The following is a 13,888-nucleotide window of genomic DNA, read 5'->3' as shown; positions in this document are numbered from 1 at the left end:
AGAAAACAAATGTTTACATAAACTTCATTAAACGATCTTTTGAAAAAATGGTTTACTTATTTTATTCTTTTCTATTAGTTTGCATGGGAAAACAGTGGCCGCGTTTCATACTCACTGAATATATTGTTTCTTGATAAACTTATGCTTACATATATATATATTAATCGTGATTCAAGATCTGTTGTTCCATGATGCAGAACAAAAGGTTGTAGATATAGTATTTCATTATACCCCTCGCAAACGAAGTTTAGGGGGGTATACTGGAATCACCATGTCCGTCTGTCCGTCTGTCCGTCTTTCTGTCTGTCTGTAGACGAGATTTTGTCCGGACCATTACTCAGAAACTATTGGAAGGATATGTCTGAAAATTTGTACACATATTATTCACCATATGAAGTTGTGCACCTGATATTTTCATCTTGATTCGATTATTATTTTTTGAATTTGACAGGTGTTTTTTCATTTTTATTTTGTGGTTTTGTCCGGACCGTTTCTCAGAAACTATTGCAAGGATTAATCTGAAAATTTGTACACTTATTATTCACCAGATGAAGGTGTGCACCTGGAATTTTCAACTCTTTTTGTTAATTTTTTTGCATTTTACAGGTTTTATTTTTTATTTTAATTGACTTGTTCATTTTGGGCTCATGTATAAGGTTTGAGATATAGAATATAGAATATCTGTTCAAAAATACTACAGCTTAAAACTACTCATAAAAACTTAAAAAAAAAGAAACATCATCAAGTGTTAAAAACAGTTTTTACATTGCACAGAAGACAATGTAATTTCATTTGTCTCTTGGGAATAATGACTGGACATGCATCCAGTTAAAGATAAATTAATGAGTTTGGTGTTGGAAGTTGTTAAGGCATATCTCTTATCAAGCATGTGTGTTATCTAATCCCCGGGGAATAAGGCACAAGAATTAAAGATCTCTCTTCTCTTATTCTCTTAATTGTAATTTATTGTCTGTCAAAGCACTTCATTACTGGATGACCAGCTCTTTATTTTCAAAATGCATTTCAAATTGATATATCAAGATTAATTTGATTTTGTATTATGTTTTTTTTTTAACAATCAGTTTGCAGAGTGACATAACACATAATTGCAATATATTTTTTTAATGCAGAAATAAAAAAAAAATAAAATGAAAAAATAAAAAAAATGTTACAGTGGAATTACGATGTATTAGTACTGATGTTTCATTTGGTTGCACCTTTGTTTCATTCATTAAGAATCATGATGAGCAATTATATTTCACTACAAATTTTTGTAAGTAAATTGTGAACACCTCTAGATCCATAAAGTATTTTTGAATTGGCACCTTCTCTGAAAAACCCAGCGGGGGGTATTTGTCCCTATTGGACAGTTCTAGTTTGTACATGTAGTCTCGTCTTTTTCTACTTTGAAAACCAGATAAAACAAATTTGATAAGACCTCGAACTAAAACTTTAGTTAAAACAGAATTGCAACGTAACTACGACGTGACAATCAAAGTACCCCTTTTACATTTCATTTATCCTTGTGTTAGTTTCGTTCAACCAAACGCTCAGCTGACTCCATATCCCCCTACGCGCTAAATGTCGGAGTTGACAGAGACAGACGCCATTTTGGATAAGCTTCGAATTTTCAAATGTTAATATCTAGAGTTTGGATGTTTCAATTTATAAACAAATTATATATAAAGCCTAATTAGAAGGATTTCTATTAAACTTATTGAAATAATTCAAAAATATTGAAAAACAAAAAAGTTAGAAAATCTGACTTTTTAAATTTTCATCTGGAAACAACAGGAAGTACTGACGACGAACGAAAGGTCGCGTCCTGGATAGTGAATATCAGAATATCACGATCTATAATCCCTGAAAGTTTTACATTGATATCTCTTACCGTTCTTAAGATTAACCGCAGACAAAATGTCATTTTAAATTCAGGAAAAGGTCTGTAACTTGGCACCGGAAGCGAATTTCCAAAAAATCTCTCGGATAAAATAACTTCAGATTACAACACATTGTTTCTGAGAATTTCGTGAAAATCCACCAAGTAGTCTTCGAGAAATCGCGTGCACAAAATTAGATGGTCAGAAAAATAATAATAATAAGAAACAATAGAATCGCTATAAGGTCTTCCGTGAAGACGGAAGACCTTAATAACTAGATACGATCTCGTTGCGAGCAACGAGAGGTCTTCCGTCCGTTTTAGGAAAAGAAACCCAAAAAATCGAGCTGAAAAGAGATTCAATATTTTGGTCACAAGGAGGATTGAACCCATGTCGCCAACGTGAATGTGCTTTTTTTTTTTTTTACTATTTTTATCCTCAACGCGCTAACCATTAAGCTATTGGGAGTACTGCTCTAAACATACTTGTGTATACTTTTGCAACAGTTCACCTGTCTAAGAATTATAAAAAGCATTCATAATTTCGCGCCAAACGCCACGAGTAAATATTCGCGCCTTTTCTTTGGACTGATCTATTAAATAGGTATCATAGCTTCAATTAAATTTTAAAAATAAAACATTCTTAGCGCCTTTATTTTATTTCGATGTTAAGAAAGTATATGTAACACATTATACACATTACATATTGTATCTAGCCCAGTTACACTAAAGCAGTGAAACGGAAATTAAGTTTTAAGATTGACACTCAATTGCAACTTACTACTGTAACGTGTCGGACCTGAGCGGTCAGTAGGTCCGTGCTCGGATTACCGAGTTTTACTGGGGATATGATTGAATGCAATATTTACAGATAATAATATGACACCTGCCTGTGTCTTAAAATCAAATGACCTAAGTGCTTTGTACACTTATATATCTTCAGTTAATACCGGCACCTGCCTGGTGCCATATGACAATTGCCTCACCATACAACTGACTATATAAGTCAACAGCCACCTGCCTGGTGCCTCTTGATTTAGCCTTTAACACCTGCCTGGTGTCTTACTGCTTACCAAGTTGCCTATATAACTCTAGCCAAGTAGCTACAATATACTTACACAGTATTTATTTTTGTGAGAGCTTCTCTGTCCTAATGACAAACCTATAGCTAATGTCACACAGCTATATTTTAACTAGTCACTGACTACGGCAACTTTGCACAATTCGATTTGATCGATACACTAATTCGTTTCTGTACCAAAGTGAAGACACAAGCCAATTGGCTGTACTGCCCCCTTGTACCTCAACTTAATCAATGATCATAAGTTATCAGATATCATATTGATAAAATACTACAGACTGCCTTTCTTTTGGCAACACTATTATTATTTTCTAACAGAACATCATTTATCAATATTACTTGTATAATTCTTTTGTCAATTGACCAATTAATTACAATATTTACATTGATTATCTATTATAATATAAACAAGTAACGGGAGGTAACTCCTCCAACCATTTCACTACTACGTGAGAGTGGAAGTAGTTTTTTACATTTCATGTATCCTTATGTCAGAATGGTTTAATCAAACGCTCAGCTGCCTCCATAAACCCCTACTCGCAAAATGGCGGAGTTGACAGAGAGAGCCGCCATCTTGGTCCCGCTTCAGATTTTCAAATGTTAATATCTAGAGTTCAGACAAATCAATATCCAAACAACTTATATAGTAAGCATCAATCAAAGAGTCTCTATTATCATTCCAAAAATTAATAAAAAATATTGAAAAACAAAAAAGTTAGAAAATGCGATTTTTTCAATTCGCTTCTCCTAACGACAGGAAGTACCGACGACGAACGAAGAGTCGCGTCCTGGATGGTATATATCACGATCTCTAAGGCCATACCAATTTCTAATATAGTTCGTCGGATTCACCGCTTCTATTTATTACAAATGCAAATTATAATATTAAAAAAAAAATGTCCGCGCGCGCTTCCAACAAAATCCGACTACAATTTTTTTCTCTCGACTTTTTGCAACAAACACACATGTATGACAGATGCGCGGGATTTATAGTGAGATTGAAGCAGTTTGTGAAGTTTTGCACCATGTCTGTAACTGTTCATAGGTACCAGGGGTGTGCAATTAGCATCCCCTGACGCCCGGGGCTAACATTTTTTGGGGTCGGGATAGTGGTTTTCTACAAGGAGGTAGCCCGTTGGGCTAGTAAAAGATATAACTACACACGCAATACATGAAAAGCACAACCAGTATTTTAACTCGTTTTTGGCTATAAAATTCCCAACCAGTTTATATTTTCCAGACAACATACTCCTACTGTCAATAAATCTCCATAATCTTATCCATTTGCAGAACTACCTGACTTATTTACTTCCAAAAGCGATCGTTTTTTCCTAATCCGAATTTCCTCTGTTCCTCCGTTTATGGTAAATACATGCAGCAATATCTTTAAATTATTTACGATCACTCAATCAACTGAAAGATAAGTGTTTTGTGACTCACATAAAATATATTTCTTTTTTGAATGATTTAAGATGAAAACAAAATGAATTTAATTTCATTCTAAATGAGCTAGTGCAATGATCAGAGAAAAGGAAGATAATTTATTGAAGTTCCTTTTAATTTTATTTCATAAAAATTTAAACATGACTGAATTTGATATTGAGAATTTAAACTCTGACTTTAAAAAGAATGACCTCAGTACCCTGACTTTTATCAGCAATTAATTTCTTTCTAGTACTTGATTTTTTTAATTGCACAACACTGTGTACTATAGTTAAAAACAATGGGTACAAAGTTGTTTCATACACAGCAATAGAAATGGAAGCAGAGGAGATGTTTGAAAACATTACATTTATGAAAGTAAAGTCTTTGAAATTTGACACATTTTTACTTATTAAAAAAAATCTCCAAAAAGTTAAGAATGATAAGTTTATGTGGTATGCAAATGATATCTATGTTAATTTTTTAGGTTCAAGCTCTTTGAAAACACACTTAATTAAAATATATAAAATATTAATTATATTCGCTCGCCTCATAATTTTGAAACCCAAAATAAAAAATAATATTTATAAAAAAATTTCGCTCGCTCGCCTCACTTTTTATTTTTGAAAATCCGAAGAACTATTTTACAAATTGGTATGGCCTAATCCTTGAAAGTTTCATGTTGATATCTTTTACTGTTTTTGAGTTTAATCGCGGACAAAATGTCATTTTAATTTCAGGAAATTGTCCGTAACTTGGCACCGAAAGCGAATTTCCAAAAAATCTCCCGGATATATAAAATTCATGTTACGACACATTATTTCTGAAAATTTCACGTCATTTCATCCAGTAGTTTTCGAGAAATCGCGTGCACAAAATTAAAAAGTCAAAAAAATAATAAAAAGAATAATAATAATAATAAGAAACAATAGAATCACTATAAGGTCTTCCGTGAAGACGGAAGACCTTAATAAGAAACAGAGCAATAACTATAAGGTCTTCCGTGAAGACGGAAGACCTTAATAATAAGAAACAGTAGAATCACTATAAGGTCTTCCGTGAAGACGGAAGACCTTAATAATAAGAAGAAACAGAGCAATAACTATAAGGTCTTCCGTGAAGACGGAAGACCTTAATAATTTTTCACCCATAAAAACAGTAATATCGACTGCTTAATGGTGGCTTAATGGTAGCTTAATGTAGCTTAATGGAGTTTGGACATTAAGCACCTGTAAGTCTAGCTTAATGGTAGCTTAATGGTGACTTAATGGTGGTCTAAAAGCTACCATTAAGGACCTGTAAGCCACCATTAAGCTACCATTAAGCTACATTTAAGCACCCATTAAGGACTTTGAGATTGCTTAATGGTAACTTAATGGTGGTGTAAATGTTACTTAAAGGTGCTTAATGGTGAATTAATGGTGACTTAAAGACAACCATTAAACCACCATTAAGGACCTTTAAGCCACCATTAAGCCAAACTTAAAGGGTGTGTTTCATCTTGTGACAGAAAACAGACAATATTAAAAGGTTTTACTATACATGGGAAAATATTTTTGTACAGACAATCTGTAAACGTAACTATAATCTTGCAGAAATACAAGTGTAATTATTGGGTAACAATTTTTAAAATTAGTTATTCCAAGAAATATTAATACCTGTACTTAAAGATGGGATTAATATCTGTTATAAACCCATTCAGGATATTAAATGATTTTCCGGTGACATGTGAGTCACTCAGATAACCTATTGCTATACGTTTTTGTCTGTCAGTGTTCATCTTTTGTTGTGCATGTTGTAGTAAGCATTGAGTCCTCTACCACGATAATTGTGAAATTCATGGCCCCAGCTTCAGGGGCTCCAGTGCTATGGTGGGGCTATAAAGATTATATAGTTAAAATGCAGTACTTGTACTTCTTTGAAAATCTTCTCTGCTCCTGGGTATTAAACAAACACACTTTATAGTTATCATGAGGAAGGCTGCCTCTTCCAAAATTGTGAATTTCATGGCCCTTGGGTCAGGTGTTCTGGTGTAATAGGGCGGAGCTCTAATGATTATATAGGGAAATGCAATATTTCTTTGAAAATCTTATCCTCTGCTCTTGAGTATTAAGCCAATAAACTATATATGCAACTTATTATTATGAGGAAAGGTGCCCTTTCCTAAATTATGAATTTTAAGGCTCTTGGGTCAGGGGTTCTAGTGATTAAGTAGTGGAAATGCAGAGAGAGAGAGAAAGAGAGAGAGTAGCTATGTGTACAATCAGAATATTTATCACAAAATAATTTGGAATATTATTATAGTGTCAAGGTCAGTAAACTAATGAATTTTTCATCTGTGTTGAAAAAATTGTTTATGTTATCAAAATGCTTAGACTTTAGTTAGTCTTGTGGAAGGGTTATATACAGTGTTAAAAATTGTATGTTTTGCAATTCAATTAAGTTACAAGTATTGCTTTTGGTAAAATTTTGTGATTTCAATAGGTAAATGTCTGCAAATTTTGTTTTAAGCAAATTTGTTTGTTTTTCTTCCAGGAGAGATAACCATTTCTATCTATTCACCACCGAAGATCATAGTAAATCAGACGGTGACATTTCAGTGTACCTTTTCCAACATACCAGCTGCAGTTCAGTTTCGATATGCACCAGGAAAAAGTTGCTCATTTGATAAATCAAATTGTGGGAAAAAATTTTGTATTATAGAAAAAGTACAATGCGAGAATGACACAACGTTTCTTATTTCTGTTATTCCTGAACGATCATGGCATAATCAGGAAGTTTCCTGTAGACCAGCATTTGGAGGAAATCAATCTAGTAATATTATCAGACTGAATATTATAAGTAAGAATTTTATTTGTTTTAAGTTTTTGACTGTGAAATATTAAGGTAGTATGCAAAGTGATAACTCTGTTTAAGTCTACTCTGTAGTTTATGATAGATTCATTTTTAGGTCACCTGAGTATACTCAGGTGACCTATTGCTATCCGTTTTCGTCTGTCGTCATGCGTCGTGTGCTAACATTTGAACATTTTCAGCTTCTTCTCTGAAACCACTGAACCAATTTCAACCAATTTTGGCATACAGCATCTATGGGTGAAGGGAAACAAAAATTATGAATTCCATGGTCCCTGCCCCCCTTGGGCCTTGGGGGTGGGGCCAAAACCACTAAAATTAGTACAATCTTTAAAAATCTTCTTTTTTACTCTTGTACATCAAGCAGTCAAACTGTTGATATGGTTGTAATCAGCATTGAGTCCTCTACCAAAATTGGGTCCTCTACCGAAATTCATGGCCCCAGGGTCAGGGGTTCTACCCCTGCGAGACGATCATGAATAATTCATGAATTTCCTTGAATTTTTCATGAATTTTATTCATGAAATCTTCATGAAATGTTCATGAAGATCCTATGAACTTATTATTGGACATTTTCAAATCATGAATTTTTATTCATGAAAGAAAATTGATGAATATTCATGAATATTTTTTTTCATGAATAATTCATGAACAGTCATATTCATGAAGATTCATCATTTCAAGAATGTCCAATAACAAGTTCATTGCATCTTCATGAACTATTCATGAATAATCTGATGAATTTTTTCAGGAATGTTCATGAATGAATAAAATTCATGAACCATTAGCATTCATGAATATTCTTGCTTATTTGTAAACAAAAAATCCAATATTATTATTCATGTTTATTCGTGAAAATGCATGAAGTCATGCTAAAAAAGTAACAGTAGATGATTTATAATACAGCATCTTGAAAGATTTCACAGAAATGTTGTTTGTTTTCCAACCATGGCAACAAAATCTTTGTCAAAAAACTTAAAATAGACAATTCTGACACATTAAACCATAGTAAATGAGTAATGTAGTTCATTCCTGGTAAAAGTATAAAAAATTTCAATTCAAATGCAACTCCTTGCAGAATGTTTAACCTTACTTGGTCAAAAGGAGAGGGGGGTCCTTCCTCAGCATATTTCAAATTGTGTTTTAATGCCAGAAATTGAACAATTTTTAATTCCAGTCTAGGAAAAAAGTTTGTTCAGCACCAGGGTAACAGCTTTCAAGCAGTTCTTATAGCAGAGATGGTCAATTCAAAAATCCTTATTGTCTCTCCATGTGGAATTTCCAGAATTTCATCATTTGGATCCTTTGATTGAATATCATTCATATTTTCAATTCTTTTTTTCTTTCTTTTTCAAGAGCTCAGATTTTTTTTTGCAGCCAGAGTTTCTTGTCTTCTGCTCATCAACATTTGTGAACTGCTTCTCTTTTTCCTTCAAAAAGAAAGATTTTCTGAAATTACCCATGATTGTAAAACATAAGACTTTTTTGTGTATTTTCTTGCATTTTAATTTTGCATCAGAGGCACTTCCAAATTAAAACATTCTGAATGGAATTTAAGCCTATTTTCTACCGCCATTTTGTAGATCAATCAGGCCTATGAATGTTTCGAGTCTCAGTCTATAATTAATGTATGTTATATGGTTGGATCCAAACTCGAAGCAAAGTTAGACAAAACTTTCATTTTAAAAAAAAGACATATTTATTAATTTTACAAATAGACAGTAACATTTACAGAAAGATTTCTGACTCAGTGATTGCCTCCATTTTTTGTCACTCACCAGTTATGAAGTAGATCAATCCTATATAGTCTTCCTTCTTCATATTCTGTTATTTTCTTTAAAAGTTGACAAAGATCAGTGACTATGCAAATATTATAGATCACAAATACCGATCCTTCCACTCTCCAAATTCCCACTTCCAACGTCTTGCGCGTTTTCAAGTTTGCGCCTTTTCAAAAATGTACGGTAGAGCTAAGAAATACGTTAGTTTCGAATTTCCAAGATTTCTTTTTAAAAAAATAACAAACACTATCTGAATAATTTTTCACTGAAAATACAATTTTTTTTATATCAAAACAAGTTTTATCAATGAAGAATTCGAACTTTTTACGTCATCAATTAAATTGGACTAATATTACAATAACATCGGGATCGAAGTCGGGCTCGATGAACAATTAATTTTAACAACACCGAAATTCAAAAATATCGAATACCATGTTGATGTTCCACAGTAGGAAAGTTGGAATGAGTGTCACGAACAGGGGGATCATGGTCAGCTTGGGATGGAAGAAGATGACGACATTTTTAAGACCGGTAGGTACAATATTGTACAGTATTTTATGTGTCCTCGAACGAAGAATGTTTCTGCTACTTTTGATTAATCCGGGCACCATACATAAAATGCCCGACGGTGAAATCGTTAGGACAAGCACTATTTCTGTAATCATTATTTAACAAATCTATACATATCATTAAGGTCATTGATTTTAACCCGAATTTCCTTGCTTGGAATCAAACTGATGTAAAGAATTTTACCTGTACCTTCCTTTGTTCAAGATAACATTTACAGAGTATGATGTACATGTAATTAATTATATATTTTGTAATGCATGTTCATGACCATTTTCAGCTCTTATCTTGCATGTTTCGATTGTTTTAATAGTTGCTGCATTGCCTGAGATGATTTTCACAGCCCTGGCCTTTGATAAAAGTGCATATACATGTAGATGCTTAACCAATCAGTCACTAGGCTTGTGAATATGGTGAGAACCAGCTCAAATTATCATTCAAAACAAATAAACTAACTTTGATTTTATTAATCTATGTCTTTAAGCATAAGATTAAAATAAATATTGCAACTATGCCAAGTAAACAACATTTAAAGATTTATATTCTTAACATGCCTAATTTCCATATCCTTATTATTTTTAACAATGAATTCTGAAAGGTAATCTAAACATGCTAACAGCATGGGTATGTATAATTATTTTGGATCAAATTTAATCAAAGATATCATCTTCTATGAAGTATACATGCATTTTACAGGAATCCGGATGCTCACAAGAGTTAGGACAAGAACTGTATAAAAAAAATGGTAAGATTTCTTCATTATTTTATTAATCAATAAAATCACATGAATTGAAATTAATTTTTTTCAATGTTAGTCAGTCATTGAGCTTCAGCTCTAGCCTTTTCATTTAAGCTCACCTGAGCCATTTTAAGGCCTAAGTGAGTTTTTTGATCAGTGTCACAGTCTTGTGTTTGTCTGTTGTCTATAAACTTTTCACATTTTTACATTTTAATATCAGAATTAATCCTAATTTGAACAAAAAATTGCAAGACAGTGAATTCATATTCTACAGTAAACTGATCTGCCAGGTAGAAAAGAACAATTGTTTGTAGAGCTTTAGTTTATTATTTGTCATATATTTATACTGATATCAATAATGATACATCTTAAATGGTCATCTCCTCTTTCAGAAATTGTGCAAGGGAAGTTTGAAGTGTCTGTTTGAATGATCAACATCGAACTTGCTGAGCCTTCGTACTAAAAGTGAATCCGTTGGTGATGCCAAATATCTGTCAACCCTCTATTGCAAATTTCATGGGATATCTGTGAGGATGTGATTCTAGCAACATGTCAGAAGTTTTGTATCTTCCATAATTGGGATCTTTGGCATGTACATTGGTGGAAAATAGCAACTGTTCATTTTTATGGGATCTTTGTATCAAATAAATGTAGTTGTGTACTACATATATTTTTGCATTTAATACATGTGTTTGTCACTCTAGTCACTAATTTTGTACAGTAAATGTACATGGGCCACTGGCACTTTATTGTAAATGTATATCCTGTTGAGGTTTCAATGACCTCTCCCAATCCTTGGCCAATGTCATTTAATGAATCTAACCTCTTATTTAAAAAAAAATGCATACTTTAGTTTACTGCATTACATGTATATCATAACTTGATTATCATTAATTTAACCAAGGTGATCCCCCAGTAATCTTATTTTTTCTTGGATATATCTGTTAATAACCTTTGATGTAAAATACTTTGCAGTTTCATTGAGAATACATACATTTTAAAAAGTGTGCTTATATTGTACATCTGAGTGGTATATGCTTTATATTTGTCTCAAAAAACATTGTAAAAGAAACTGTGAATTTTTTATTTTGCAACTTGCTTAAAGTTTGATGTTGGAGAAAATTCGGTCGAAAAAAGTTGTGTGATGAAAAATGACATTATTTAAAGCACATTATGATGAATATAACTGTTTAATTTAAATTATGAAGAAACATAAATAATCAATTTGAAAAAAATGCTGTCAGTGGTGATGCAGTGTTTGTTTAATTAAAATTAAAGAAAAACACGAAATGTTTAGAGATTTCATGATTTATTTTTTCAGATAGTTGGTGAAAGAATGTTATTAAATATAAATTATGCCAGGGGCTTGTTCAACAATTGCATCTGCATGCAAAAGTTGCATTATGAGAGTAATGAGTGTTTTCTGTCAATCATTTTTGTCAATTATTTTAGTCTTCATGAAAATCCATGAACATTCATAATACCTTGAACTCTACATTTTTTCTGTCTTTAAAATGAAAATTACCAATATTCATATAAATTCATCATTTGTTCATGAACTACATTTTATGAATATATTCATGAATAAAGTTCATGAACCATCTTTATGAACCAGTCATGAACCGTTCATGAACACATCATGAATGTTCATGAACGATTCATAAAAGTTCCTGAAATTATGAATTTCACCTCGCAGGGGTAATGCTAGGGTGGGGCTCTATTGATTATATAGTGAAAATGCATTAATTCTTTGAAAATTTTCTTCTCTGCTCCTGGGTATCAAATAAACAAATGAAGTACATAGTTATGATGAGCAAGAGTGCCTCTTTCAGATTTGGGGTCAGGGGTTCTGGTGTTAGGGCGGGGCTCTATTGATTATGTGGGTCATTCTCAAATTTTGTCCAGATTCCATCAACAGAATTCAGAGAAAATAAATCCTGAAAACTGAATACTTTTAAGTTTTATGTTAGTATTGAAACATCAGTGATGTGTAAATAATGTATAAACACTAAGAATTCAATCAACATTTACTATAAAATCCACTATAAGTACATGCATCCAACAATAAATGTCCATGGTGTTACTTACTTAGAAATCGCAATAAAATAATAACTTATGCAAACTTAAGGTTTCTAGAATCATAATCTAAACATCCTGATCAAAAATATTCTATCAAAACAAACTTAGGGTTCTTGAGAGAGAAATTTAAGGGGGCTCTCTACACCTATAAAGTATAACTGACTTTTGTTGCATGCATTTGTTTCTAATAATAGGCCCCATATCCGATAAAATAAGGTTCCAAAGTACTTCAATTTATTTTTTAGAAATATTTGAAATATTTTATTTATTTTGTTAAAATCCCTCCTATCTATATTTTTAAAAGCCCAGTGCTTTAAATTTCTCTTCAAAGTTTAGTGTTATAAAATATTGAAATAATAATCAACAAAGATAAAAATAAAATCAACATAATTTTTATTTAAATTTACAAAAATAGACAAAAGAAAAAACTTAAACAGCATTTTCTTGAGAATAGCTGGTTGGATCCTCTTCAATATCTGAAAAGATATATAATATCAAAGGGTAAAAACAATGAAAAAAAGAAATTGAAAAAAATTGAAAAACTGTCAAAAATTTATAAACATCACAAAAATTCAGGTGTGAGAGATCCGCTTTAAGAGTGGACTCAAATATCTTGGTACTGTTTTTTTTATATAAACTTCAAATAAACTCTACTTGCACAAGTATTAAACAAATGTCACGCAAGGACATTGAAAGAAGTTCGTATTGTACATGTATTGTTTTTCAATGAGTTTAAGCGAAAATCATCGCGTTTCCAGTCAATGACAAAGACATGTATTTAGTGAATTCATGGTATTGAGAAAGGTAGATTTATACTTACCGTTTTTATCCAACTTGCATGTGTTATTCAGTGCTATATATAACAAAACAAGTTAAGATGGTAAATGGCCAAAAGCGGTAAAAGAAATTCCTATAACCAAATGCACACTTCGTCTAAAAGCTGCACGTTTCCCATACTTGTAAACAGCTGACAATCAATGGTGATCAAACGTTTGGGTCATGCCAAATTTCACCGGGTATAACCATTCATTCGGGTGTATACAAATCGAGAACAGAGTATCCTCTAGTCGATGGGAAGATAATACATATGTCTTATCTTATCAATTTGCATTTTTGGGGGGAAATATTTTGCTGAAAAGCATATATGCTTATTGGAGAAATAAATTTCTGTGTGTATGGCGTTTTGACACGTAATGGTGAATTAGCATATGGACAAGCCATGTTTTATATAATTTTTTTCTCATCTAAAAATCTTATTCTAATAAGTTTGTAAATGTTTTAGTTAATAATTAAATAAGTAGAAATTGAATAAATTGACAAACAATTCATTTTTAAAGAAAGGATACGTATTGGGCATACACTGTATTAATTGATAATGTACATTCCATCCACAATATCGCATGTTGTGTTATACTCAGTGATTTATCTGTGTTTAGTGAATTTGAATCTGATCATTTGGGATCAAAATGGCGTTTTTACGGAAGTAC

The 13,888-nt window shown here is 32.1% G+C and overlaps 1 protein-coding gene and 1 long non-coding RNA gene across 2 annotated transcripts in view; both read left to right on the top strand.

Annotated features, from left to right (window-relative positions):
* The first annotated feature begins 6,971 nt into the window (after window positions 1-6,971).
* LOC134267681 (nephrin-like) overlaps window positions 6,972-13,888 on the top strand; it is a 128,338-nt gene continuing 121,421 nt past the window's right edge. Inside the window, exon 1 of the mRNA XM_062749903.1 lies at window positions 6,972-7,223. The gene's annotated coding sequence lies outside the window, so the exon portion shown is untranslated. The remainder of the gene's footprint in view (window positions 7,224-13,888) is intronic.
* Window positions 9,273-10,836, top strand: LOC134267677 (uncharacterized). The gene is made up of 4 exons (XR_009992207.1): window positions 9,273-9,547; window positions 9,897-9,996; window positions 10,280-10,328; window positions 10,715-10,836. It is a non-coding gene; the product is annotated as an uncharacterized LOC134267677 (long non-coding RNA).

Source organism: Saccostrea cucullata, unplaced genomic scaffold, assembly GCF_032062105.1.
Source record: "Saccostrea cucullata isolate Sc308-1 unplaced genomic scaffold, CSIRO_AGI_Scuc_v1 ctg1872, whole genome shotgun sequence".
NCBI classification, from domain to species: Eukaryota; Metazoa; Mollusca; class Bivalvia; order Ostreida; family Ostreidae; genus Saccostrea; species Saccostrea cuccullata.
This window is presented reverse-complemented; position numbering and strand designations above follow the sequence as displayed.